The sequence below is a fragment of the Myotis daubentonii genome, chromosome 4 (assembly GCF_963259705.1).
Source record: "Myotis daubentonii chromosome 4, mMyoDau2.1, whole genome shotgun sequence".
Taxonomy (NCBI): Eukaryota; Metazoa; Chordata; class Mammalia; order Chiroptera; family Vespertilionidae; genus Myotis; species Myotis daubentonii.
Genome location: NC_081843.1, coordinates 16,708,482 through 16,736,398, shown reverse-complemented (window position 1 = coordinate 16,736,398; position 27,917 = coordinate 16,708,482). Strand labels below are relative to the sequence as shown.

The following is a 27,917-nucleotide window of genomic DNA, read 5'->3' as shown; positions in this document are numbered from 1 at the left end:
ATCAAATCAAATACAGTTGGTCTCATTAGTGGTTATGGTCCATAAATTTGCCACAAACACTGAATTAGAGAATATTGAACCACTGCTCCTGGAGAAATACAGGGTAAGGTTCTTGCCAGACTCTGGTCACACTTGCATATGGATCAATACATAACCATGTTTTATGAGTGTTTCTATCTAATGATGCTGGTTTAATATATATTATTGATTCGGTAACATTGAACTCAATATAACTCATGCCTGTAGAAAGCTTATCTAACACATCCATTTTTCTCTGTAAGCACATCACAGCTTTCTTGCACTTTGGAACATTAGGCAGTGCTTCAGCACTATGCTTGGGAGCCTTTTTTTTTTTTTTAATCCTCACCCTAGAATTTTATTTTTATTTTTTATTCTTTTTATAAATATATTAGAGGCCTGGTGCACAAAATTTGTGCACTCACCAGGGTCCCTCAGCTCGGCCTGTGCCCTCTCACAGTCCAGGAGCCCTCAGGGGATGTCTGACTGACAGCCATCAGTCAGACATCCTTAGCACTGCCATGGAGGCAGGAGAGGCTCCTGCCACTGCCTGTGCTCGCCAGCGGTGAGCCTGGCTCAGGGCTTCTGGCTGAGTGGTGCTCCCCCTGTGGGAGTGCACTGACCACCAGGGGACAGCTCCTGCATTGAGTGTCTGCCCCCTGGTGGTCAGTGCGTGTCATAGCAACCAGTAGTTCTACCGTTTGGTTGATTTGCATATTAGCCTTTTATTATATAGGATATTATTGATTTCAGAGAAATCAAGGTAGGGAAAGGGAGAGAAACAGAAACATTAATGACGAGAGAGAATCATCAATTGGCTGCCTCTTGCACACCCCACAATGGCACACCCCACAATGGGGATTGAGTGGGCAACGTGGGCATATGCCCTGACTGGGAATTGAACTGTGAACTCCTGGTTCATAGGTCGATACTCAACCAATGAGCCAGGCCAGCCAGGCCCAGCCCTAGGATGTGTTTTTATTGATTTTTAGAGAGAGGGTGAGAGAGAGAAACATGCATGGGTCACCTCCCTTACATGTCAGACCAGGGACTGAACCCTCAACTAGGTACGTGCCCCTGACTGGGATTGAACCCTCAACCTTTTGGTGTAGGGGAGGATGCTCCACCCAACTGAACCACCTGGCCTGGACGGGCGCCATTTTTTATTATTATTAATATTTTTTAATTCTCACCTGATTTTCCATTGATTTTTAGAGAGAGTGGAAGAGAGAGTGAAAGAAGGGAAAGACAGAGAGAAATATCGATGTGAGAGAAACACATGGATTGGTTACATCCTCCATGCGCCTGGCCCAGGAGGAACCTGCAACAAAGGTAGGTGCCCTTGACAGGATCAAACCCAGGACCCTTTGGTCTGCAGGCTGATGCTCTACCCACTGAGCCAAACCAGCTAGGGCAGGACGGGAACCATTTTAAACAGCAAAATCACCAACCAAAAAACATAAGAATGAGAAAAATATTACACTAAACATAAACAAAAAGGGCACTTGTTTCCAGTATTAGAGCTTGAACAATAAGTTAGACTCTAACTATTAGAGTGTTGCCTTATTAATCTCAGTTGGGAAAGTGCATACCAGGCAACAAAAATCTTCTCCATTCTATGCATATCTACAGAATGTATAGCGCCCAAGCTGAAATGCAGGCGGGAGAAAGGAAAGAGAGCTAATGGGGTCCATTCCTACATTCCACTCACTCACTAGACACAAGCATGTCAAACTCATGTCTTGTTTAAATAGGCCTTCGCCAGGGCTTGGCACGTGTCGCCCAGCCCCGCCCACGCGCTGACCTCATGGCCCCGCCCCTCTGCGTGACGCCGCCAGTCTGGGCCTTTCTCCAAAGCCTACCTGCCTTCTGACTAGCTGTGAAAGTGGCCGTTCCTGCTGTTGCAGCTGCCGCAGGTGCCAAGAAAACGGTGAGTCGCCTTGGCCACTGGAATCAGCTTCCCGCGGACCCCTCCGCGAACAGGGCTGGGCGCTCACGCCCCTTGGGCGGGGGGCGGGGGTGTGTGTGGGGGTAATGACCTCGGACGGCCGAGCCCCTTGCCGCCGGCGCTCGCGGCGTTCGCGCTTTGCATGGTGGACACTGTAGTCACCGTGGTGCGCAAATTGCACCTCGGGCGCACGGATGGACTACATTTCCCAGAGGCCTTTTGGCGGGCGAGGGGCTGTGGGCGCGTAATCCCTTCGGGGCTAAGGGTCTGGTCCGCTCAGCGCTGGACGCGGCCTGTCTCAGCGTTGCTCGGCCTAGCGCACCCGACCTCTCGAGGTAAAGGGCCCCCGGGGGTCGGCGCAGCGGGTCCGTCGCCTGCTTCCAGGACGCTGATGCGACCCAGAGCGGTTCTCGGGGTTTTGACGTCGTACCATCGCAGGGTTGGTGGCCACCCGCGGGGCTGCAGTGACAGCTTAGCCAGGCCAGGCGGGCGGGCGGACGGGCGCAGGGACTTTCTGGGGCTGCTGGCCCGCTCCGCGGCGTCCCGCTTATCACAGCTCCCACATCCTATGCCTGTCCGGTTTTCCGCGATGGCTGTTTTCTCAAGGAAAGGGGATTGTGAAGGGAGTCCGGGCGACGAAGAAATCCCTGCAGGGCTCCTTGGTGGGTGACCTTGCTCTGCCTCCCTTGCGCCTTGGCTCACCAACATCAGGGAATCCCTGCACCCACTCTCGGCCGCGCGCGCCGGGACCGGTTTGGGAGACAGTGACCTGCATGGCTTTGGGCCAGCTTCATGCCATCTAGGGTTTTGGTACAGTTGAACTCGCTGGTCACATGAGCTCGGGGTTGGGCCCTTGTTTATGGGTGTGTGTGTGTGTGTGTGTGTGTGTGTGTGTGTGTGTGTGAGTTTTCCTCTACGTGTTCCCAGGAGGCCTCTCCACAGGTGTCAGGTGAAGAGCAAGCAGCTGTTAGCTTCTCGGAGTGTGGGCCTGAGATCCTCTGCGTCAGAATCACGGGGGCCCTCGTGGAAAGGGACGGTTCCTGGGGCCCCTCCTAGAGGTCAGACTCAGCAGTTGTGGGATAAGCTCCCAGGTAATCCTCAGGCACACCTGCGGCTGAGAGCCTCCGTCCTAAAGTGAGGAGGAGGGAGAAGCCGGGGCATCGCATTTAGACCAGTTTGTGTGTATTCTGGGGCCTGCTGCTGGGCAGGGCAGTGTGTATTGGTACATTGTTTCTTCCCCCAGGGCTGACTTAGGAGTTGGGTAAGGAGAGGTATGCCAGCTCTGCCTTGCTCTCTGCACATTTCATTCGGAAAAATTTTCAAACATATAGAAGAGTTGAAGAAATTTTACAGTGAACACCCATAGAACACCAGGTTCTAGAATGTGGAACATTGGACCATATTTTCATCATAAATCTAACCATCCAGCAGTCCATCTTATTTTTTTATGCGTGTCAAAGTTGTAAACAGTCTAGTTTCCTCCCAAATAACCATGCTTGTAATTAAGTGGAGTCTTGGAATTATCATAAGCCCTGGGTGTTTGAAAAATCTGTCTTGTCTCCCATCCTGAGGAGCTGGAGGTTTTTCCATGGATGGGCCTCTGGAACCAGGAATGAGTTTTCAGTTTTCTTTCTTTCTTTCTTTTCTTTTTTCTTTTTCTTTTTAATGTCTTTACCCAAGTCCAGGGATCCTTTTTAACATTTTTATTTATTTATTTAATATCTTTTTATTGATTTCAGAGAGGGAGAGAGAGATGGAAACATCAGTGATGAGAGAGAATCATTGATTGGCTGCCTCCTGCATGCCCCCTACTGGGGATGGAACCTGCAACCTGGGCATATGCCCTTGACCAGAATTGAATTTGGGGACCCTTCATTCCCCAGGCCGACGCTCTATTCACTGAGCCAAACCAGCTAGGGCCAGGAAAGTTTTACATGGCTCTTAGAAGATTTTAAACTGGCAATTTTAAATCACCTGAAGAGCACACACATGGATTGTGTGACAGAATAATACTTAAGGGACCAAAACTGTTTTGAGGGGGAGCAAATGGAATGTGCCCTGATGGCCCTAGCAGACCATGTTAGCAGTAATGGATTTATGTCATCAGCTTCCATACTCTGTTTCTGCTCTTTATACTATAAGCTGGCCCAGTTTGAACCTGCTGGTTTGGTATGTTTTCTAAAGCTCTAGGGCAGCGGTTCTCAACCTGTGGGTGGCGACCCCTTTAGGGGTCAAACGACCCTTTCACAGCGGTCGCCTAAATACATCCTGCATATCAGATATTTACATTATGATTCATAACAGTAGCAACATTACAGTTATGAAGTAGCAACGAAAATAATTTTATGGTTGGGGGTCACCACAACATGAGGAACTGTATTAAAGGGCCTTTAACTGTATTAAAGAACCACTGCTCTAGGGAAACAGGGCTGTGTAGCCTGGTTGATGAGCTTTGAGTCCCTTGGGCCCAGGTACTTTGTTCCATAGCCACAGACACCAACCCTAACGCTCTTTAATTGTCTGAGTGGGAGAGAAGAGACAGGTCCTGAGAAAATTCACCTCCACTTTCAGAAGCATATTTTTACTCATAGAGGACACAGAGAAGTGTGGCTGTTAAAGTTATGGCATCTTATTTTGATGTTTCTGTCCTTACATGGAGGAATGAAGTCTTGCTGTTGAGAAGGTAGCAAGCATTGGGAACTCCTACAGAAAATGTTGGTCCTTAGTGGGAGGAGAGAGGAGAGCCAGGCCAGCAGTGGTGGCATGAGGTTTATTGTGCACCCATGAGGGGACTTGGAAATGGAATTCACAGAATGGAAGTGTGGTTTCTAGGACCCCACAAAGGGCTTCGTTTCCTCATCTCTACACAATCAGGACTCTCCCAGAGAATTCCTGGGAAGACAACTCCCTGCATTGCAATTTAGTGCTGCAGAGGAGAGGGGGTGCTGGGCCGAACCCTGGGTCAGAACCCCTCGCCCTGAGAGGGCCACCCACCTAGGGACATATAGGTAGGTCACTCCTGAGCCTGCAGACCCGTCCCCTCCCACTACTCTGTGAGTCAGCAGGCTCTGGTGATAATGGTGGGGTCCTGGGACCAGAAATGCCCAGATTTGGCGGACCACAATGGAGGCCTTTCTCTTACTTCCAAGCTGTGTGACAGGCATTGGCCCTCCCAGAGTCTCGCTTGGTACATCTGTGAAAGGTGCAAAGCAACGCCCAGGCCAGATAAAGACCTGTATCCCCTGTATGTGCTGAAAAGACTAGGGTCCCCCAATGTTAGGCAAAGTACAGAACCATGCATTGCAGGGTAAGGAAGTCAGTGACATTCTGATTCTTCCCATGAAAGCAGTTAAGTTGTGGTTTTGGTGGCATAATTTTTCCAGAAGACATTTCTCAGCACCATTTTGGTGCTCCCGATCTGTGGGTGCTATGCGCCCCTACATGTCTGTCTATTGGGTGACCCAGCACCATCTATTTTTACCACAAGGAGGTGTCATGAGGGTCCAGTAAAAACTGTGAACATGCTAGATACGTAATGTGTTCGGTAAGTGTTGATTCGGTCTGAATTCAGATCTATTCCAGTGTCTGCGTTTTTCCTTCAAGGAGAGCTGGAGGCCAGAGAAGGTAGAAGGTGGTGAAGAAGCATGGAGCGGTTTCCCTGGGTGGGGTCTGAGGAGATCCTACCCCTTACTAATTCAGGAAGAAGTGAAATATGGCTGTCCTAATTTTAATTAGCATTAAGAGCAGTAGTCTTACAATTTACAGGTTGGGGAAGCAGCAGGGAATGAAATTTCATTTGCAGTGTGCGCCCTTTGTAAGCGTTCTCCCTGGGTAGTCAGCACAGTGGCTGTGGGAGGTAGCACTGGCACGAAGCAGCCGAGCTACTGACTGACTTGCCCGAAGTTGAAGAATGGAGAGCAGGGCTCCAGACCCTGCTCCCCTGAAACAGCAGGGGCTGCGCGAAATGTGTGCTCTCCCAGCCCCATTGTGAAAACTGCTCCATGGAGTTGACTGTGACTCAAGAAAGGGTGTGTTCTTTTTTCTTGTCTGAATTTTTGGCCATAAACAAAAGCACTTTCAACAAGAAGCATGGACTACCTCTCAGCTGAGGCTCTGTTCTGGCCCAAAGGCTATGGGGAGTGGGCATTTGGATTAGACATAATAGCATAGAAATCCTAGTTAATTTAACCCCAAACCTCACGGATTTGCTTATTTAACAACCATGTGCCATGTGCTGATACAAGTGGGAGAGTCCCAGTGTTCTCTGATGGGGAAGAGTGAGGGATGAAAGATTTCCTGGCAGGGAATTACAGGAAAAAGTCAGGTTTGCTGGATAGAGGGTGGGAGAGTGTTTGGAGGCTGAGAGAATGATCTGTGGAGGGGTCCATTGATGTGGGCAGAGAGGGATTTAGTTTTGAGACGGGCAAGTTACAGTCTAGGGAGGCTGGCGTGCAGTGTGGTAGAGAGAGGCCAAGTCCAGACTTTTCTCCTTTTTACCTGACCAGCAGATGAGATAGTGGATCTGAGAGCTTTTTGAACCATGACATTAATAATACTTGCTGACAGGTCAAGGATTAAGGTGCAGAGAAAAGTCTGGAAGGCCACTCAGACATGCATCATGGTGATGGGAGTAGTGATAACAAACAGGGCTCCTCCATATGCTATGCTGCCTGCTGTTCAGGCTACAGTGTCTGTCCAATGTGGACAGGTCAGGTTACATGTATGTTTACCTGATTCTCCTGGGGAGCACGAAGGTCACGCTGTGACCCATTTCCCCCGAGTGTAGCCCCAGTCAAACTGGCCAAAGGGAAGCTGTGCCTGCTGTTGGTGGTGGCCACGCCCTGGAGGCTTCCCCACCTCCAGCAGCCACCTATTGATACCAGGACTCTTAGGGAGTCATGTTAGTACACTAGGCACAGTGCAGGATGTGGAGAGCCATGGGACAACCCCATTTCTCAGGCCCTCAGCTCTCTCGGAGTAAAGGTGGGTGTCCTTCAGTAGCTGAGGACCTGGCACATCACCCTGAGCCGCCCACAAAGCCTCTCTCCCTCAGCTCCTTATATTCTCCTGGCATCCACTCTACCCAGCCCCCGTGCTGAACTTAGCTTCTCTTTCCACAGCTTCACACAAGGCTTGCTCCTCACCTCTGTCCCATCTGCCTGAATGTTCCCTGCTCAGAGAAACGCTCCCTCCTTAAAACAGCAGGCCACAGCACTCCTTTCCTGCTCTTTGTTCCTCCACAGCGAGCCTCCCTATCTGATGTGCTGTATGTTTGACCTATTGCTGTGTTTTACAGCCCACTTCCCCGTGGAAGGTCCATTAAGGCAGATGTTGGTATAGTGCAGAGGTGTAGGGACCATGGTCTGTCTGTGCTCCATCGCTCCAAGTGTGGAAAACACAGTTTGAATACAGAGTTGAATTCCCAACGGAATGTTCAGTAGTTAGGTTCTAAAGTCAGTTGGTCTATCTCATAAAGTCCTTGAGTGGCCTGTGAGCGCAGAGGCACTGACATTTCCCCTGAGGAGACAGCGTGTGCGCTCCTTGGTTCTGTTCCCCTTCTGAGCCCTGTCCTCTCTCAGATAAAATCGGGACTGGTCAGATCATCTCAGTATTTTTTTCTCTCTTTGTTCTGGGTGCATGGAATCCATGTAAACTCACACGATGGAATAACACTGTGCAAAGAACTTGGTTGGAAGTGTACTAGTAAAGTCCTGCTTAAGCATTTTTGAAAAACATTTGGTGAATGTGTGAAAAAAAGAGACAAGGCAGAGATAGGTGTAGCTGAAGGGGCATTGTGCGTGATTCAGGACATCTCTTGTAGCCACGGAGCAGCCGGGGGGCGCTTGCCTTGCCCTCTGTTACTTCAGCATGTACCTGGTCCTGCCTTTGGAGGGTGCTTAGTAAGTGTTTAGAAGACTAAATGAATGTCAGCTGAGACATTGGACTTTGTGATTCCTAATGACGTTTCCAGCCTGAAAGGTGGTCGGATGTTTGACTCATAGAGCAATATACACGTGGCTAAAAATAAGGCAGTCCCAAATATAACGTGAGCTCCCATTTTTCCAAGGAGAAAATCCAAAATAGTTCTATCCCGACAGGCAGGGGTAGACTCTTCAGGTCAGATGTTCCTTTAGAGCAGTGGTTCTCAACCTTCTGGCCCTTTAAATACAGTTCCTCATGTTGTGACCCAACCATAAAATTATTTTCGTTGCTACTTCATAACTGTAATGTTGCTACTATTATGAATCGTAATGTAAATATCTGATATGCAGGATGGTCTTAGGTGACCCCTGTGAAAGGGTCGTTTGACCGCCAAAGGGGTCGCGACCCACAGGTTGAGAACCACTGCTTTAGAGTGATATGAATTTAGTTCAGCTTCCATATATTAGTTCTTGTAACATAATTTAAAATACTGATTAGATTTGTTCCCACTCTTCCCTCTCACCTTGTGGACTTCATGTCCTTGTTACAGACACCAGCCCATGTGATTGGCAGTGCAGGCCAACTGAGCACCCCTGGTACCTGAGCGAATCCACTGGACTGTTCTACTTATCTTTGTGTGTTTTTTCATCGGTCCTGTCACATGACTTTTCTTACTGTGTTCCCTTTAAAAGGATGTTTATGGCAACATCTCCAGCCATTGCAATAATGAGATCTAATGCCAGGAATAATTACTTATCTGCTACATGCCTACTAGTTTTTGGCCTTTTTTCTTTTGACCGATTCCATCCAGAAGCATGCCATACTGCTACTAAAGTTACCGCAACTAATATTCTTCACCCAGCAGTATTTTGTTTAAAAGAATTGAGATTAGCCCTAGCTGGTTTGGCTCAGTGGATAGAGCATCAGCCCACACACTGAAGGGTCCTAGGTTCGATTCCAGTCAAGGGCACATACATTGGTTGCAGGCTCGATCCCTGATCCCCAGCACTGGTTGGGATGCGTGTGGGAGGCAACCAATCAATGTGTCTCTCTCACATTGATGTTTCTCTCACTCTCTCTCTACCTCCCTTCCTTCCACTCTTTCTAAAAAAAAAAAAATTGTTTAAATTAATAGAAAATATCCTCAGGTGAGAACAAAAATAATAATAATAAAGAATGTGAATTTTTTTAAAAAAAGAATTGAGATTGCCCTGTAAAATTAGGAATTGAAATGATGCAGAGACAGGGCCCTCACTGAACTGAGAGGAATGAGGAGGCTATAATATATATTTAGGAACTCTGAGCATGTGAAGGCTGAAAGACAAAGCTATTCTCTTGGAAATATAGAGGTTTGCTCTCCCCTGTGGACTGGGGGACTTGGGCAAGGCCTGGCTGCAGGCTGAACTCCTCCCCTGGGCCAGCTAGGCCAACAGGCATTTGTGTCTGAAATAAGACTCTTCCAACTGGGTGGCAGGGACTGTGTAGCAGCCACGTGGCTTGGCTGCACTAAAAGGCCTTGCACGTTTCCTGGGTCAGGATGGTATGTCATGATCGCTAACTGATGAAAATAGAGTCAATCCAAAGTTTGTTTTGTGTCAGCTTCCTGAAGGCAGAGGTAAGGATTTTTTCTTTTCAGGGCTCTGTTTTGATTGCCTAAGTAGTGTTGTTTAGACTCAACTCGTTGCAATTCTAAAATTAGTTCGTCTTTTAGTTACCAAGTTCTGCCTGTCCAACAGGTGCAGATGACTTGTTTATTCACTGGTGGGTGCAGCTGTATCTGTTTTTCCATCCTTTACTCCTCATCCTCTCCTGTCTGTATGTACTTCCTCCTTCTGTGCCAGCAGTAGAACACAGAACCAAGCTCCTGAGTCCCATCCTGCCAGAGAGGCAGCCCTGAGGGCGGGAGGAGGTGGCTGAATGACAAGTTGAAGGCCTGAATTATACTCCTAGCACTGGCTCCAGCTAGTGGCAAGCCCTGTAACCTCATTAGTCTCAGGTTTTTTGTGTCTGTTGGGTTTTTCTTACCTGCTCTTGTCTGCCAGGTGACCTGTTGGCTCTCCACTAGGGTCTCTGAGGCTAGAACAGCCGTGGACAAACTACGGCCGGCCTGTTTGAAATGAATAAAACTAAAAAAAAAAAAGACCGTACCCTTTTATGTAATGATGTTTACTTGAATTTATATTAGTTCACACAAACACTCCATCCATGCTTTTGTTCCGGCCCTCCGGTCCAGTTTAAGAACCCATTGTGGCCCTCGAGTCAAAAAGTTTGCCCACCCCTGGGCTAGAACTACCTTCGATGGCCTTTATGGTCCAACAACAGGTCTAGACCCTCAGTTTTACTGGAACACTGGGAGGTGACCTGGTACAGAGAACCAACTCATGCTACCAAACTCATATGGAAGCAATGGAAAGACCACACACCATCTTACGAGAGGAAAATGAGCAAACAGCCAGTGCTCCTGGGAGCATTTCTTTTCCTGTGGGGAAAAAACAGATTATAGTTAGAGTCACCCTTCTGGACTGAGGAGGAATACACATAAACTTAGCACAATTATAGTGACCATTTTGAGGAAGGAACGTCAAAGGAGCTGACCATACTAGAAACATTGGGAACTACACATAAATAAAAAGTTTCTGTATGTGTGTTTATATATAAAGAAATCATCTAAAATCCCACTCTCCAGAGAAAACCACTCTTAACATTTGGTGTGTAATATACAGTTAACTCTTGAACAATGCGGGGGGGGGGGGCGGGGGGGTTAGGGGTGTCAACCTTCCCATCCCCCACGTGCAGTCTGTAGATTTCAAAATTCCTTTGTTGAATACCTTGGTACAGGTTAATTCTCAAGGTCCCTTTTTCCTTTGTTGTGACCTTCCCAGAATTCATAAGAAGCACCTGGCAATTTAATCTTGCCAAGCCTCAGACTGCTGCTGGCTTTTCTGCTTAGAGAATAAAACTGCCCTTTTTTCCTTTCCCCTTTCCCACTCCTTTCTTGCATTCTCTTATTAGGGAGGCTTTTAACCATTTGCGCTCAAGTGTCCTTGGTTTGGGGAAGATAATGGCTTGTTATTTACAAGTTGGCTGCAAATTGCTCACATTATTTGGCCTTGTTTTTAACTTTCCTGTCTCAGTTTCCCTATTCCTCTTGCCCTGGAGTTTTCCTAGCTTTCACTATCCTGTAACTTATTCACTCAGTGCTGTATCAAAACCAGCTTTCAGTAAGTAAAAACAGATCTATATTATTTTTTGCAGGGGTGAATACATTTATATTGTATGAGTAAACCAGATGGTTAACTTGTCCCTTTGGTTGAACATCAAAACAATGATACTTAAAAAAAATTTTTTAAATATGTTTTTATTGATTTCAGAGGGAGAGAGAGATAGAAACATCAATGATGAGAGAATCACTGGAGATCACAACCCCAGGCATGTGACCTGACTGGGAATCGAACCCTGACCTCCTGACTCATGAGTCAGTGCTCAACCACTGAGTCACACATGTGAATCTTTGCTCACAGGTTCATTTATCTCTAGGACAAATGCTTGGAAATGGAAGTGAGTAAAAAGGAATGTAGCAAAACTGTCCTCTGGACCAGTCGTAATAACCTGCACTGCTGAGGCCCAGGTGCTGTTGGAGCTCTCTCATGGGAGTCAGAGTGGTTTGCCAAGACTTTGACAGGAATTTAGCGTGATGTGAATTGTATAATAGTATTGTCATCATCATCTTAGTTCCTAGAAATCTTACTGCTTTTTAGTTTAGAACCATTCTTTTGAGACCTACATGCCTTTTGATTTTGCTTCTGATTAAGAGCAACCTATATAATCTCTTGCTTCTTTTTCTCTTGTGTACTAACTTTCTCATGCTCTACATGTGTCTCCACAAATATAAGTAATGCAAACAATGATTTGTATCTGTTGAACACTGTGACAGGCTCTGAGCTACGTGCTCTTCATACACGACCTCACTTGTGCCGCAGCACAATTCTGTGGGTCAAGGGCTGTTGCTGCCATTTCACAGGTGAGAAAACAGATTCTAGAAAGTTAGAGAGCCTGTTGGCTGGTGTGAGACTTAGTTCTAGTGGGGCGGATTCTGCCCTTCTAGCTTAGCCTGTGACATCAGGGCACAAGCCTTCCTGTGGACTTTTGGGGCTTGGGCTGATACACAGCTCTGAGTTGTAATACTGATCAGGGAGGAAAGTGCAGGGCTGGGTGGGAGGAGACAGATGGGAAAACAAGATCTGCTTTCTGGTCCTTTCTGTGTCCTGTTTTTGAAATATTTAAAATTCCCAAGGCATCAGATACACCCGTGTTCAAGTGTAAAAATAAATGGTTCACAGGCACATGTGATGCTGTCTGAGAGGGATTGGCGCTCTCATCCTGCTTCCATCAGAAAGGGTGATGGAAAATGGGCTGCATTCAGGATTTCCCAATTCTGCCAGTGCTAGAACTTGGCAGCCCAAGGGCCTGCTGAGCTAGCTGGCAACCTCTGAGGGTGAAGGTGGTGTGAACTAGAGAAAGCCAAGTCATTGTGTTAGAGGCACTTCTCACTGACACAGAGAGGTGATACCAGACAGCCCCCTGAGTCAGTGGGAGAGGGCTGTCCCCAACCTCCACCCTTGTCTTCTCATATAAACTTTGCGCTATGAAAAGTCGATCTATTAAAGCATGCACCTTTATTGAAAAGGCAAAGCAAGCAACCTGTACATCTAGCATATGAAGTGCAGATGGGCTCTCAGCTAATCTGAAGAGTGAGTTGGGTGAGGGTCCAAGGCCTTATATACCCTCCTGTCTATAGATTTCAAAAATCCTTTGTTGAATATTTTGGTACAGGTTGATTCTCAAGGTCTCTTTGTAGTTTGTTGTGGCCCTCCAGAATTCATGAGAAAAACACCTGGCAACTTTAACTTGCCAAGCTTCAAGACTGCTGGCTTTTCTGCTTAGGGAGTAAAACTGCCTTTTTTTCCTTTCCCCTTTTCCCCACCTTCCTCTATCTCTTGTTAGGGAGGCTTTTAACCATTTGCTCTCAAGTATCCTTGGCTGAGGAAGGTAAGGGTTTATTATTTACAAGCGGGTTACAAATTACCCACACTGTTGGGCCTTGTTTTAACTTCCTCCTGCCTTAGAATCCTGTACCAATTGGGAGTCTATAATGGGAGCTTTTCAGTTATGGACCACCTGTTTATATATACCACTCTGCTGTTTCCCTTCCCCTCCTTTGCCTCTGGTTCCATTAACTCCACCTCCTCCCGGCTTGCTTGGAGAGATGTTCCCTGGCTCCTGCATTGGGTCTGATTTTCTGTACTTCCACAGTCCCCTAGACTTTTCTGTACACCATTGGTGACACTTTGTAATTAGGTTTTTGGGTTTTGGTGTGATTATAACACCTGTCTCCCCAACTTGATTGTAAGCTACTGGAAGACAGGGACAACACCTCTCACTCTCCCTGCCTCTTCCTCAACCTGCACCCTGCTGCAACCGGGGTTCAGGATCTGAAGGAGGGGCCAACGCACAAATGAAAATGCTATACAAGAAATACGAATTTAGAAGGCATTGGGGGTCAGGAGGTGTCTCTTTCGTGAAGAGACACTGACCTCTGGCTGGTCCGCTTTTTATTTACTTGAATACACATTTGTCCTTTAGCAATGCATACAGGAAGATCAAAGGTAAAGTTTGGTAAACAGTAAAAGGATTATCAGGTTAGGGAACTGCCTTGAGCCACCACTATCTCAACACTCGGTGATGCTTAGGGTGGTGCTTAGCGTCAACCCTGCTAACACCCAAGTTCCATCGGCCTTCACGTTTCTTGGTGCACTGACAGTATTGGCAAGTGGTGGCTTCCTGCAGCACCCTGCACAAACTCAGTGTTACAAACTGATACCACGAACAAACTCGGTTATGCCCAGAGGAAGCACCATCCCCCTTCCAAGGGCCTCTGTTAAGTGGCCACCACACAAACTGTTCTTAAGCACAGACTGGGGGATTTGAAGGAACAGGAGGGCATGTGGCATTGCCCAGGGAGTCAGCAGTCATTCCTGGCAAATAAGTGCCCCATTTGTTTTTGTTGTTATTTTGGCTGGTGATTCAGGCTGTGAAAGAATTCACAACTAAAAGAAGGAAGGAAGTTTATTTTACTTACCCAATGAGGAATGAGCCAGTGCATTGCAAATCAATACAAAGGCAAGAAATGAACAGCAGCCTGCTCTTGTAAAGCCCTGCTGCTGTTGCTAGGTGACAAGGAAGAGAGGGGGGTTTGGGGGCTGAAATTGAGTAGACATCAAAGTGGTTGTAGTTTGTTAGTTCTTTAGGAGACAGTCGGACAGGGGCAGATGTCCTAGGGAGGTGTCTTATCAGTATTTTTCCAGACCTGTAAAACATGCTTAGAGTAAAAGTTATGAAGAGTTCAAAAGAGGCATGTTTGAAGAGGAAGGGGGGAAGGGAACTTTTACTAATTATCCTTGAGTTGTTAAAAAAAAAAAAAAAAAAAAAAAAAAAACAGGGAGGAGGGGGATGCAAGGATGTAGCCCTGAGGGTAACTTGTCTTGCAGTTCAGCAGAGTGGCTGTTTGAATCAGAGGTGCTAACAGTCTTGGGGTTTAATTACCAGGTGCTTCTCATAAATTGTGAAAGGCCAAAGCAAGGAAAAAGAAAGGCCTTTTTTCCATCTTAACACCATGTAAGGACATCTCACACTACATGGTCTTTCATGGCTTATCACATTCATGTCTCAGTTCTCATGCAGCCTCCAAGGTGGGCAGGTGGAGTGTGGATGATGAAGTCATGTGTGGGCCAGGCCTCCTGGGAAGGGATGAGTCTGCATGTTTGGCAGAGACAGAGTATGCTCCTCTTACCCCATCCTCTGGGTGGCCCTAGAGACCCAGGGGACCTAGCAGAGTGTTTGGTTTCCCTCTTGGGCCTCTGCTCCTCTCAGAGCAGTAGGTGCCTCCTTTGTTCAGCAGATGGGAACTGCCTTTCAGTTTTCCCAGCAAAGCCCAAAGCCCTGTTCCTGGCTAGATGCCTAGAACCTGCCTCCTGGGGACAGAGAAGTCCCTCTGAGGCCAGCTGGCATCCTGGTGTTATGGGTGCAGGGAGGGTGAGCCCCTCTGGGGAGAGGCAGGAGCAGGCCAGTCCAGCCTGAGAAATGCAGCCCTGCAGCTCCTGCCACCAGCATCTCCGGTGGGTGCCCAGGATCTGTGGGCAGAGTACTTTTCCCAGGGCATCACTGACCATGGAGCTCCAAGGCAGTGAAAGGAGTGATGCTAGTGTTTTAGGCCCTGTAGGAGGATTGCTAGTGTTTCTTCCATTCCAATACTTGTCTCAGGAGCCCCACAGAGCACGTGGCCTCCACTTGGCTGTGCAGCAGATGAACTCTGCTGGGCTAGCTGAGCAGGCTGGGTTTGATTACAAGTCCCCCAGGATCCTGTGGGGAGTGCACACCAGGATCCCCGTTTTGTGGGAACAGAAGCTGCCCTGGCAGAGGCTCCAGTGCCTGTTTTGTTTTCCTTCCTGTTGGAAGTCATTCACTATGAATGATGACGATAGCAGGTGTTGTTTATTCAGTGTTCCTGTGTGCTAGGCCCTGAGCTGCTCTGGGCATTTTGCATACACTGTTGTAAACCTTCCTCCAATCCTGAGAAGTAAACATGAGTGCCCCATTTACAAATTAGGAAACTGAGGCTTGGTGATGTCACTCAGCTAGAAAGTGGTGGAGCTGGGTCTGAACTAATCTGCTGCTTCCTTTAAAGCCTTGCACATTGCAGCCAGCATCCCTGGGGTGGGGCCTTGGTGCCACAGCAGCAGGCTCAGGGACTCACCAGGACAGTGAGTCCCTCTGCCTCACATTCTGTGAGGTTCCTGTAGCACAGCGCAGGCCCTTTAAAGGTGAGGAGCAGTTTCCTGGAGGCTTCCTGAGACCTTTCTATTTTTATAAACATTGAGATGTTATTCTGTTGCCCTTTATTACATTGGTGTGCAAAGTGGGGGAGTGAAATAACAGCTAGGCTGAGCTCCACCCACGGCAGTGGCATCAAACCCTTCCAGTCTTTGTTGTAATTGTGTTCACCACACACATGCCAGTTTCATTTAAGAAAAAGCAGTAAAAATATTTAGTGTTATTAAATCTTGACCCTCGAGTACACAACTTTTTAATATTCTGTGTGATGAAGTGTGAGGTGCACAGAAAGCACACACGTGAAGTATGCTGCCTGCCTCTAGGGAAAGCACAGGTGCAGTTTGAGTTGTGAGCTGATGAACTAGCTGTTTCCTTGTGCTCCATATTTATTTAAGAGAACAACTGACACACATATTATGGTTATTTAGACTTAAGGATTTAGCAGACATTTTCTTGAAAATGAACGCAGTGAGCCTGCTACTTTAAGGAAAACAACTCACCTTTGTTTTGCAGATGTTGCCAAATGACAGATTTGTTATTCTATTTCAGTGATGGCGAACCTATGACACGCGTGTCAGAGGTGACATGTGAACTCATTTTTTGGTTGATTTCTTTGTTAAATGGCATTTAAATATATAAAATAAATATCAAAAATATACATCTTTGTTTTACTATGGTTGCAAATATCAAAAAATTTCTATATGTGACATGGCACCAGAGTTAAGTTAGGGTTTTTCAAAATGTTGGCACGCTGAGCTCAAAAGGTTCACCATCACTGTTCTATTTGTTGCCAATGATACAATTTGACCTTTCTAACAGGATTAGTTAGAATTTTGGAAAACTTGTATCTACCACTGAACTGAGAGCTTCCTGCTAGGCTCTGCTGAGGAGATTGGTGGGGGATGCTAACAATGTGAGCTTTTTGAGGGGGATATTACATAATGAAATGTGTCAACATTGCTAAATCGACATGATCAGGGCTCATACTTGTGAACTAATATTTTCCAGTGACCCATGCATGCTGTTACAAAACCATGCATGTGTAAGATATCCATTACAATGGAAGGTAGACCAATGAATTTTAATCATTGTTGAGAATTCAGGTTCCATATTACAACCTTGAAGAAACTTGTCAAATTTGAGTATGGTATCGAAGAATTACTACAATTATCTGAAAGACTCTTCAAATGCCCCTCCCTTTTCTAACTACTTGTCTGTGAGAGGCTGGATCAAAATCCCATATCACAACAGATTGGCTAGAATAGCAGATAGAGCTCAGCTATATTCTTTTAAGCCAGACATTTAAAGGTTTTACAAAAATGTAAAACAAGGCCAATCTTCTCATTAAATTTGTTTCAGAAAGTAGTTATTTATATTGACATGTAATGAATTTATTATTTTTAATGAATTAAGTATTTTTAAAAATTACCCATTTTTTTATTTTAACATGGTAAATACTGATAAATATAACCCACAAAACAAATTCTTTTTGGAGTCATCAATAATTGAGTGTAACCGGGCTCCTGAGACTGAAAGTTTTCAAAAGCTCTGGTCGCCGTCCTCAGTCCTCACTCAGTCCTCCAGGAGAACCCACTCATGTGTAGATGGGTCTCAGTTTCAAACTGCCCCTCCCCACCCTCTCAGGCGGGGCCTTCCTCAAGAAGGGGGTGTTGGTGTGTTTCCATTACAGGTCCTGTCTGGGGTGTGCCGGGAGCCGGTCCATCCTTGCTGTTTCAAGGGACCTGGCATATATAGCATACGGTTCTTAATATGTTTGCTCACCTTCTTGGCGCTGTGTTTTAACCAAGGTCACCTCTCTGAGAAAGGTTGAATCCCCAGGTAGGGATTTTCCCCTGAAGTTAGGGAGGGGATGAAACTCCTTAACTAAGTGCCAGGCGGGTAGTTAATCAATTTAACTACAAACAATCATGCTTAAGCTACATAATCTTTACTTCCTGGAATGGAGATAAGAAACGCCCTAACCTTTGTAATAGAAATTGACAGGATTAGAATCAACTGGTATAAATACAGATGCAACAAGACAACAACAGACAGAACTCAGAACACAGAACTAAGGACACAGGGCTTGGAAGACAGGACCAAGACAGACAGAGCCTAGGCACAGAACCTACACAGAACGTTCTCTAGGGACAGAAGAACTTCGCTGGCGAGAGCATGCCGGAGGATCCTGGACAGGGACTGGCCTGGAAGCCTGGAGGCGGAGCCTGGCAAGAGAGCATGGCAGGGGATCCTGGACTGAACCTGACTGCGGAGATTGGCAGGAGAGCCTGACTAGAACCTGGTGACTGGACCTGCCTGGAGAACCTGGACAGAACCTGGCTGGAGATCCTAAGCAGAACCTCTCTGGAGATCCAGACCAGAACTTGGCTGGAGATCCTGGCTAGAGATCCTGGCTAGGCTGCTGATCAACTGAACGCTGTCTCCGTGTCATTCCTTCTTCGCCTACTCCGTCTACACCTTTGGGGACCCCTGGACCTGCTGGGGTTGGACCCCGGCAGGGGTGAAAGAGATGGGGTGGGGGGACTGGCAGGATTGGAACCCCATGGCAGTGTGCAGGACAGTTTACACTATAGAATCAAGTCTGCAGCAGTGGCTGTAGCCAGTGAGAAGCATATCCTGCTGGCAAAGGCCCAGGTCCTCCTAGCTCCCACCGGGAGCCTGCCTGGGCTCCCAGCCTTAGGCTGCCATTTGGCCTGGCTTTGGCCCTGGATCCACGACAGCGTTCTCTGCAGTGAGTGATGAATAGTTGGGAGCAGAGCAGAATGCCAGAAGTGTTTCCCAGGGCCCAGAGGTCTTATACTTTGAACTCCTCTCGGGGAAATGGGGAGACCCAGAGGAGAGAGCAGCTGAAATTGGGCACCAGGAGGTGGAGACCCTGCCCCTTTTCCTTGTGTCACCAGGAATCATAGCTGCCCCTCACTGACCTATCCTACAATTGTGTTCTTTCCAAAGTTTTGTTTTCAATTATGCAAAAAAAAACATAATGAAGGAAAGCCTTGCCTTTCTGTCAAGCTTTAATTACAGAGGCGAAGATTCGCCATCTCTTTCATTTATATCAAGCATGCACAAAGAGAACTAGTGTGGGTTTTGGGTTTTTTGTTCGTTTGTTTTTGAGATATAATTCATACCATACAGTTCACCCTTTCAAAGTTTGCACACAGATCAGTGGTTTTAATGTCATAGGTTTTTAATGTCACTGTCAATTCATCACCTCAGTGGACATGTTTTCACCTTAAATGATTCTTCTCCCCTGCACAGCAAGTCTGCCAGGTACTGGGCAGGTGTCATCATCACTGCTCTCATGCAGCCAGCCAGAAGGCAGGGGTTCTAGTCCCAGGTCCCCAGGAAGACTGGGGCTCAGGGAGGGTCCATGATTCACACAATTCAAGGCCAGGGCTGTCTGACTCTAGAGCTCCATACTCTTTCCACACTCTCCCTGTTTGCCCATTAACTGGTGGACTGACAAATCCTTGCTGCTCTGTGAATGGGAGGGAGGTATCTTGGGTTCTTGCCATCCTGGCCCCACATTGGAAGGCTGCATCCTTTCCTTGGAGCTGTCACATTCCGCAGTGGCTGCTGTGAGTATTGTGTGGATATAGACAGGGCCTGGGGTTGGGGTTGAGGTGGTGGGTAATTGTGCCACGCCAGCATGACCAAGGGTGATCCCGAGTTGGGGGTGAAAGGATTAAGGAAAGACAGACAAGAGAATAATAGCTGGGTCTCGGTGGGACGCTGCCTCCCTGATGAGGAGACAGCGCCAGCGCCCACAAGCCCTGTCTTTATTTTATAGCAGATGCCAGGAGGCAAAGTAGGGGCGTGATCACGTTGTTTACAGCATTCTCGTGAGTTTCAACCTCACTTAACTACATGCACCCGAACTCTATTTGGACCATAGGTTCAAGCTTACAACCACAGCCATTGGCTATGATTGTGCTGGGAGGGCCCTGCCCTCCAGCTGAGACTTGCACGTGGCCACGAGAGGACCCTGCCCTCTTCATCAGTCCGAGGCTTGAACCTGTCCAAAACACTGTAGCTGCGCCCCACGAACCCTAAAACCCACAGCAGGAGTGTCAGGACATCATTTGCATCTTCACCCCTGGGAAAATCCTCACTAGGTCCATCCCAGCTCAGCTGGAAGAAACTCAAGAGCTGCTCTGTGTATATGAGGCCTGATTAGTCTCTGTGACAGATGCTGAGGGTGGAGCTGTATGAGGGCTCCAGAGAAGGAGGGGCTGACGCTGGGCTTCTAGTATTGGGGTGCAAGCAGAAGTTTCCACTCTGGAACAGATCAGCACTGAGCAAGCCCTAGGCTCTGCAGTGGCTGCTGGACTGAGGAGGGAAGGTGGGGAGAGTGTGGCTTTGCAGAAAGTGCCTGGCCTTGTGCCTGGCTGAACTGCCCTGCCCCACCCCCGTGCCCAGAGGCCTATGCCCTTGGGCAGGTGAGATGAGATTGCAGTAGGGAGTGGGCAGGTAGTGGGTCCACAGACAGACATGGAAGCAGGCTTCATCTCGTTTTAGGGTGACTGGAATAATTCCCTCCTACATAAAAGCACAGAGGGTGCTAGGCTGTGTTTGGTTGTGGGTGCAGGGAACAGATTGGGCCTCAAGTGGTCTCCATACCATCCCCCAGTGGACCAAGGGGTACATGCAAGGCCACCCTCTCCTCCCTCCCTTATAAGGGTCCCAGAGACCACTCATGGCTCCCTCTCCTGGACACAAGATCCCCTTATCCCTTGAGGCTCGCCTAAGTCTGTCCCCAGCTCCCCTGGGACTTCACCCTGTGGCCCTCTTCATCCTAAGTTATCTTGCTGATCCCCTCGAGAATGAAGGCCGGTGATGTGAATTATAGTGAACAGCATGGGGAAGCTGCAGGCTCACAGTGTATACTCTAGAGCAGCGGTTCTCAACCTGTGTGTCTAACGACCCATTCACAGGGGTCGCCTGAGACCATTGGAAAACACATATAATTACATATTGTTTTTGTGATTAATCACTATGCTTTAATTATGTTCAATTTGTAACAATGAAAATACACCCTGCATATCAGATATTTACATTACGATTCATAACAGTAGCAAAATTACAGTTATGAAGTAGCAATGAAAATAATTTTATGGTTAGGGGTCACCACAACATGAGGAACTGTATTAAAGGGTTGCAGCATTAGGAAGGTTGAGAACCACTGCTCTAGATTCTTGAGCCTTCTAACTCATCCCATGCTGCCTCCTACCCTGGACTATTTCTTCCAGGCAGAGCCTCCACCTGAAAATGCAGTCAAGGGGAAATTGATCTTCTTTGTCAGATCCTAAAAGCCCCAGAAACCCAGCCTCTGCCCTACACACATTTCTGGAGTGGCCCTGGGAAGCAGTGGCTTCTAAAGTAGGAGCCATCGGGGCTGGGGCAGCAGCATATCACTTTTTTCTAGTGCTAACAGATATTTTCCAGCATCCCCAGGACTGCCTGCGAACAGGTGAATGGGAATTGAAGGCTCAGAGGAGTCCCTTGAAAACACCTAAACTTTTGACTTACAAGGCTCTGTGACCCTGGGCTTGTAACGGAGTTGGGTTGACTTTCTCTAAAATGAAGATGCCAAAGAGCCACCTGCAGGCTGGTCTGAGGACTGAGTTCATGCTTGCGCCCAGGGAATGTTGCCCTGATTCTGACGGTAGTGTGAGGATTGCCCTCCAGGTCCTTCCTCGGTGATGTACCTTGGACTTGTGCAATCCCACAAAGCTTGAAAGACGTGTGTTCCTGGAACACACTACCCTCTCAGCCTGTATCGGGTGTGATGGTTGCTACATGTCGGTGGGCCTTGGACAGGCGTGCCAGTGCTCTTACACAAGGACTTCATTTAACACGTGTCTCTCATTTAAAGCTCCGGCTCACTGAGAACACCTCTGACCCGATGCTCATGGGTGAGTCAGGAAGAGCTGGGCGCTCATGAAACCTGAGGCAGGGTGGAGTCTGAGCCCGTGTCCCATCTCTGTGCCCTCACACCTGTGTGCCGCTTGGGGTCTGCCACTTGGGGGGCTGGTCAGCTGCTGAGCAGTCAGCTGGGTCTCCCGCTCTATTCTGATGGAGTTTATTTTATTATTTAATCCTCACCAGGAATATTTGTTCCATTGATTTTTTTTAGAGAGAGGAGAGGGGAGGGAGGAGAGGGGGAGAGAGAGAAACAGCGATGTGAGAGAGAACATCGATTGGGGCCAGGGATGGGAGCCTGTAACTGAGGTACATGCCCTTGACTGGGAATCAAACCCATCTAACCACTGAGGAAACCAGCCAGGGCTATTGTGTTATTATTTTGACTGGGTAATACCTTTGCATCCACAAAATCCAGAGGATGCAAAGGGGTATACTGTGTAAAGTCCTTTGGGCCTCCAGAAGAGTTACGGTTCTGTTTAATGATAAACTTATGAAGATTTTCAGACAATTCCCTATTTCTACACAATTCATAGCTATGAGACTTAAATGGGAGGCTGAGAGACCTGTCTAGGGTTTCTGGCGCTGCAAGTTGACTTCATTGACCTCCCAGGACCAGGCCTTGCTCTCCTCTGCTGGGAGCTGCAAACCCGCAGATCGGAGCCTCTCATAGCCCACACTCGGGCACCTTTCCAACAGCGAAGTTGCAGGGGCTAAAATCTCAAAGCCACCTTTGTATTTGTAGCATAAATTTGTGTAGTGTGCATTTAAAAAAATACATTTTTATTGATTTTAGAGAGGAAGGGCGAAGGATAGAGAGATAGAAGTATTGATGAGAGAGACATTGGTCAGCTGCCTCCTGCACCCCCACACTGGGGATTGAGCCTGCAGCCGAGGCATGTGCTCTGACAGAATCAACCAGAGACCTCTTGGTTTATGGGTTGACACTCAACCACTGAGCCACACCGGCAGAACTAATTTTTGTAGTATGCATTTATTGAAAAACTGTGGCTTTCAGACGTGACTTTTTAAAAATATTTTATTCCTGTAGTTTTTATTGCACCTTAGACAATGGAGGTTTGTGGAAATGCACATTTGGCTTTTTAATGGGAGGCAGGTGGTGGGGAACTGGGGTTTGAATTCTGGAAATCTTCACGAGCCATTTTTCAGAAATCGCTCCTTCATATCAAAGGGCCCACCCCTGTCTCTGCCGCAGTTCAGGAAGGTAGCTAGAGGATGAGTGTGGATGTGAAGGGGAGAGGAGAAGACAGAGGAGCAGTAGGGCCCAGTTCCCCAAGGAGAGGGGCGGGAGAAGGGGTTCTGGTGCCCGTGGTCAGTGCCTGGAGTGGGAGCGTCCCTGTGCATGTGCCGAGTGTGTATGGCCTGTAGCAGCTCCTGCTGTAGGTACAGAGGACAGCTCAGGGCTGGGGGACACCTTCGCCCTGTGTGTACCATCATTACGATGGTAGAATTCTTGTGCTCTGGGAGACAACAGAATTCGATCTAGTGATTTTGATGAAAGAGCAGGTCATGCCTGCATCCTCAGAGGGGATACCTAGTGTGTGTGTGCATGTGCATGCGTTTCCTGGTCATGGAGGGACTTGTTGGATCCAGGCTACTTCCTCTCTGCTAGAACCAAAAGGTGCTCTGGTGACTCAGCTGGTGCAGTGCAGTACTTCCTGGCCTGCTCAGAGCATCCCAGGGCTTGGCTAGTCCTCCAGTGAGCTGGGGCTGTGTGGTGGACAGTGGTGGCACCCCAGAGGAATCCCAGATAGACAGAGAATGGGAGTTTGTGGCAGGTGCTGGCCCACATTCCAACAGACGTGGTGTGTTACAGTGTCCCACAGATACCAGTCAAACCTTGTAAGGCTCCTTTTTCTCCCATTAGGACAGTGATAGCGAACCTTTTGAGCTTGGCGTGTCAGCATTTTGAAAAACCCTAACTTAACTCTGGTTCCGTGTCACATATAGAAATTTTTTGATATTTGCAACCATAGTAAAACAAAGATTTATATTTTTGATATTTATGTTATATATTTAAATGCCATTTAACAAAGAAAAATCAACCAAAAAAAATGAGTTCGCGTGTCACCTCTGACACACGTGTGTCATAGGTTCGCCATCACTGCATTAGGAGGATGCCTGTCGAGCTGGCAGTGGCTCTTGCCTGGAAGGAGGGACCTTTTGTGATGTTCTCTAGAGGCCTGCTGCTCCCTGTTGGAATTCACCTGCTACTGGGTGTGGGGGGTAGGAGAGTCACTCAGGGTCTTAGACTCATTCTGGCCCTAATATACTAGTAAATGTGCTATGTGACGCCGACAGGTCCTGTTTTCTCTGGGCCTTTATATCTCCGGAGGATAATTACTAGTATAACTAGCAACTCACAAGAGCAGGCTTATACTTTATAAATACTTGGGAAGATGTTCTGCCTCATGGTGGTCAAAGAAATAAAAGTAATCAAATGTCATCTTTAAAAAAAAAACTTTATTGTTGAGAGTATTACAGATGTTCCCTCTTCCTCCCCCTGCATTGTCCCCCTCCACCCAGTTCCCACCCGGTCCCAGACCTCCACCACCCTATTGTCAGTGTCCATAGGTAATGCATATGTTATTTGGTTAATCTCTTCCCACACACCCCCTTCCCTCTGAGATTCATCCATCTGTTCCATGTTTCCATGTCTCTGGTTCTATTTTATTCATCAGTTTATTTTGTTCATTAGATTCCTCGTTTGTTTATTTTGGTTTTTAGGTTCAATTGTTGATATGTATATATTGCCATTTTATTGTTCATATTTTTTATCTCTCCTCCCCTTCCTCTTCCCCTCCCCCCCCTCCTCTCCCCCCTCTCCCTCCTCCTTCTCCTTCTTCTCCTCCCACTGAAAGGTCGCAGGTTTGATTCCAGTCAAGGGCACATATCCGGGTTGCAGCTTGATCTCCAGTGGGAGGTTTGCAGGAGGCAGCCAATCAATGATTCTCCATCATCATTGATGTTCCTATCTCTCTCCCTCTCCCTTCCTCTCTGAAATCAATAACTATATATTAGAGAGAGAGAGAGAGAGAGAGAGAGAGAGAGAGAGAGAAAATGCCCTTGTACTAATCATGTAATACTGGTGATGAACTCCTTTAGCTTTTTCTTGTCAGTGAAGCTCTTTAATTGACCTTCAATTCTAAATGATAGCTTTGCTGGGTAGAATAATCTTGATTATAGATCCTTGCTATTCATCACTTCAAGTATTTCTTGCCACACCCTTCTGGTCTGCAAAGTTTCTGTTGAGATATCAGCTGACAGTCGTATGGGTACTCCCTTGTAGGTAACTAACTGCTTTTCTCTTGCTTCTTTTAAGATTCTCTCTTTATCTTTACCTTTAGCATTTTTTAAAATATATATTTTATTGATTTTTTTTACAGAGAGGAAGGGAGAGGAATAGAGAGTTAGAAAAATCGATGAGAGAGAAACATGGATCAGCTGCCTCCTGCACATCCGCCACTAGGGATGTGCCTGCAACCAAGGTACATGCCCTTGACTGGAATCGAACCCGGGACCCCTGAGTCCTCAGGCCGACGCTCTATCCACTGAGCCGAACCGGTCAGGGCTGCCTTTAGCATTTTAATTATGATGTGTCTTTGGGCCTCTTCAGGTTCCTCTTGTTTGGGACTCTGCGCTTCCTGGACTTTTATAAGTCTATTTCTTTCACTGGGTAGGGGAAGTTTTCTGTTATTATTTCTTCAGATATGTTTTTAATATCTTGCTCTCTCTCTCCTTCTGGCACCCTCATGATACAAATGTTGGTATGCTTGAAGTTCTCCCAGAGGCTCCTTATACTATCTTCATATTTTTGGATTCTTTTTCTTCTTTCTGCTCTTCCGATTGGGTTTTTTGCTTCCTCATATTCCAAATCACTGATTTGATTTTCAGCATCCTCTACTCTACTGTTGATTCCCTATAAATTATTCCTTATTTCAGTTAGTGTATGCTTAATTTCTGTCTGGTCCTTTTTCATGTCTTTGTTTTCACTAAGATCCTTGAAAAATCTCACGAAGTCCCTTGAAACTCTCGTTAAGATCCTTGAGCATCCTTATATAACTATTGTTTTGAACTCTATATCTAGTAGTTTGTTTGCCTCCATTTTATTTAGTTCTTTTTCTGGAGTTTCTTTTGTTTTTCATTTGTGACACGTTTCTGTGTCTCCACATTTTGGCTGCTTCCCTGTGTTTGTTTCTATGTATTAGGTAGAGCTGCTGTGTCTCCTGGAATTGGTAGAGTGGCCTTGTATAATAGGTGTCCTGTAGGGCCCAGGGGCTCAGCCTCCCCAGTCACCTGAGCTGGGCACTCTAGGTGTGCCCCTTTGTGGGCTGTGTGCGCAGTTTTGTTGTACTTGATTGTTGATGGCATCACTGGGAGGAATTGATCCCCAGGCTAGTTGGCTGTGAGGAAGGACCAGCTGTGACTACGGTGGGAGAGCTGCTGTGCAGGAGCTGACACTATGGAGCAGGACTTGTTTTAATGGGGCTTTGGTGCTCATTGAGTCTTCCTTTTCAGTGTGTCGCTTGTGATGCGTAGAGTTGTAATCTTGTATGGTGTGAAGCTGTCCACCAGGTGCACTGGCTCTGGGCCTCCCGGGAGGTGCAGTCAGCCACTGCCTGGGGCCACCGGGCAGGAGCTACAGAGCAGTCTACAGATAGGCCTTTACTGCGGGGCCTGGGCGCTCTTACTGAGAAACCCCAGGCAAGAGCTACACTGACACCAGCTGCTGCTTGTTTAACCAGTTAACTGGAAACCATCCCCACACGCCACGATATTTTGAATTTAATTTCAAAATGTCTGCCGCTTGCGTCTTTTGACGCTTATGGCGTACAAATGGTTACGAGATCTTAGTCTGAAGCCTGAGTCAGGCCATTCCTTTGGAAAAGCCTCTCCAAACAGCTTGGGTGGGGCTACAAATTTGGTGGGGCAGGGTCTCAGGGAATCCCCAGGACAGAGTCAGTGTAGGCCAGGCTGATGGAGACTCAGATGTGGTGCCTGCCAGTTAGCCCTGCAACAGAGGAGGTCTCAGCATAGGAACAGTGACCCCTGCTAGCACCTCTGTCTGGAAGAAAGCCACCCCCCAGTTCTTGCCCCAATGCCAGACAATCCAGTTCCTCCCTGTATGTACCTGTCTCTCTCTCCACCCTCCCCCAAACCCCCACCCCCAAGCCGCTGTCCCAGCGCTGGAGCTTAGAGTGAGGAGTCTGAGTAAGTCCATGCACTGGCCATTTAAGAGGAACTTTTTGGGTCTCCAGCAGCCTTCGTGTCACTCAGACACAATCCCGCTGGTTTTTACAGCCGAAGTTACCGGGCTTCTCTTTCCTAATCTGGAGCCCTGGCCTAAAGGGTTTGGTGTAGGGCTGGGACCCCTTGCTCCTCACGGGATACCTCTGTAGCTGAGATTAAAAAACACACACAGAAAACCCACACACATGGCCCTGGCCAGTTTTGTTCAGTAGTTAGATCATCAGTCCACGGCCGAAGGGTCATGGGTTCGATTCCCGGACAAGGACATGTACCTCAGTTGCAGGTTCGATCCCCTACCCAGTCGGGGTGTATACGGGAGGCAACCAATCAATGTCTCTTACATAGAAGTTTCTGTTTCTCTCTCTCTCTCTCTCTCTCTCTCCCCCCCCCTCCCTCCCTTTCCTCCCTCCCTTCCACTCTCTCTTGAAAGATCAATGGAAAAAATATCTTCAGGTGAGGATTAAAAAAAGAAAAAAAGAAAAAAAAAGCCACGTGGGTGTCAAACCAGCTTGTTCTGTGCCTCCACCCCTCCTACCAGTCTCAATGTGCTTTCTCCTCCTCCTCCTCCTCCTCCTTCTCCCCCCCCCCCCTCTTTTTTTGGTTAATCCTCACCTGAGGATATTTTCCCATTGATTTTTAGAGGGAGTAGAAGGGAGGGGGAGAGACAGAGAGAAAAAGAAACATTGATGTGCATCGATTGGTTGCCACACACACCCACCCTGACCAGAGCCAGGGGTCGAGCCTGCAACCGAAGTACGTGCCCTTGACCAGAATCGAACCCAGGACCCTTCAGTCCATGGGCCGGTGCTCTATCCACCGAGCCAAACAACCAGCTAGGGCTGTTTTCTTCTTTAATTCTCTAGTTGTAGGACTTCTATTCAGTCAGATTTCAGGCTGATGGTGGTTCTGTATTTTTGTTGTAATT

At 47.4% G+C, this 27,917-nt stretch overlaps 2 protein-coding genes across 8 annotated transcripts in view; one reads left to right on the top strand and one right to left on the bottom strand.

Moving 5' to 3' along the window:
- Positions 1–2,078, bottom strand: part of C4H16orf96 (chromosome 4 C16orf96 homolog) — a 56,925-nt gene extending 54,847 nt beyond the window's left edge. The window contains exon 1 of the mRNA XM_059692997.1: positions 1,881–2,078. The gene's annotated coding sequence lies outside the window, so the exon portion shown is untranslated. The remainder of the gene's footprint in view (positions 1–1,880) is intronic.
- CDIP1 (cell death inducing p53 target 1) overlaps positions 1,824–27,917 on the top strand; it is a 32,475-nt gene continuing 6,381 nt past the window's right edge. For 2 of the 7 annotated variants that reach the window (XM_059692984.1, XM_059692987.1), the window contains exon 1: positions 1,824–1,948. The gene's annotated coding sequence lies outside the window, so the exon portion shown is untranslated. Of the gene's footprint in view, positions 1,949–2,165; positions 2,302–2,386; positions 2,406–2,923; positions 3,058–9,419; positions 9,504–27,917 lie in introns of those variants that run through there. The other 5 variants (XM_059692992.1, XM_059692986.1, XM_059692991.1 and 2 more) reach the window with 5 other exon arrangements.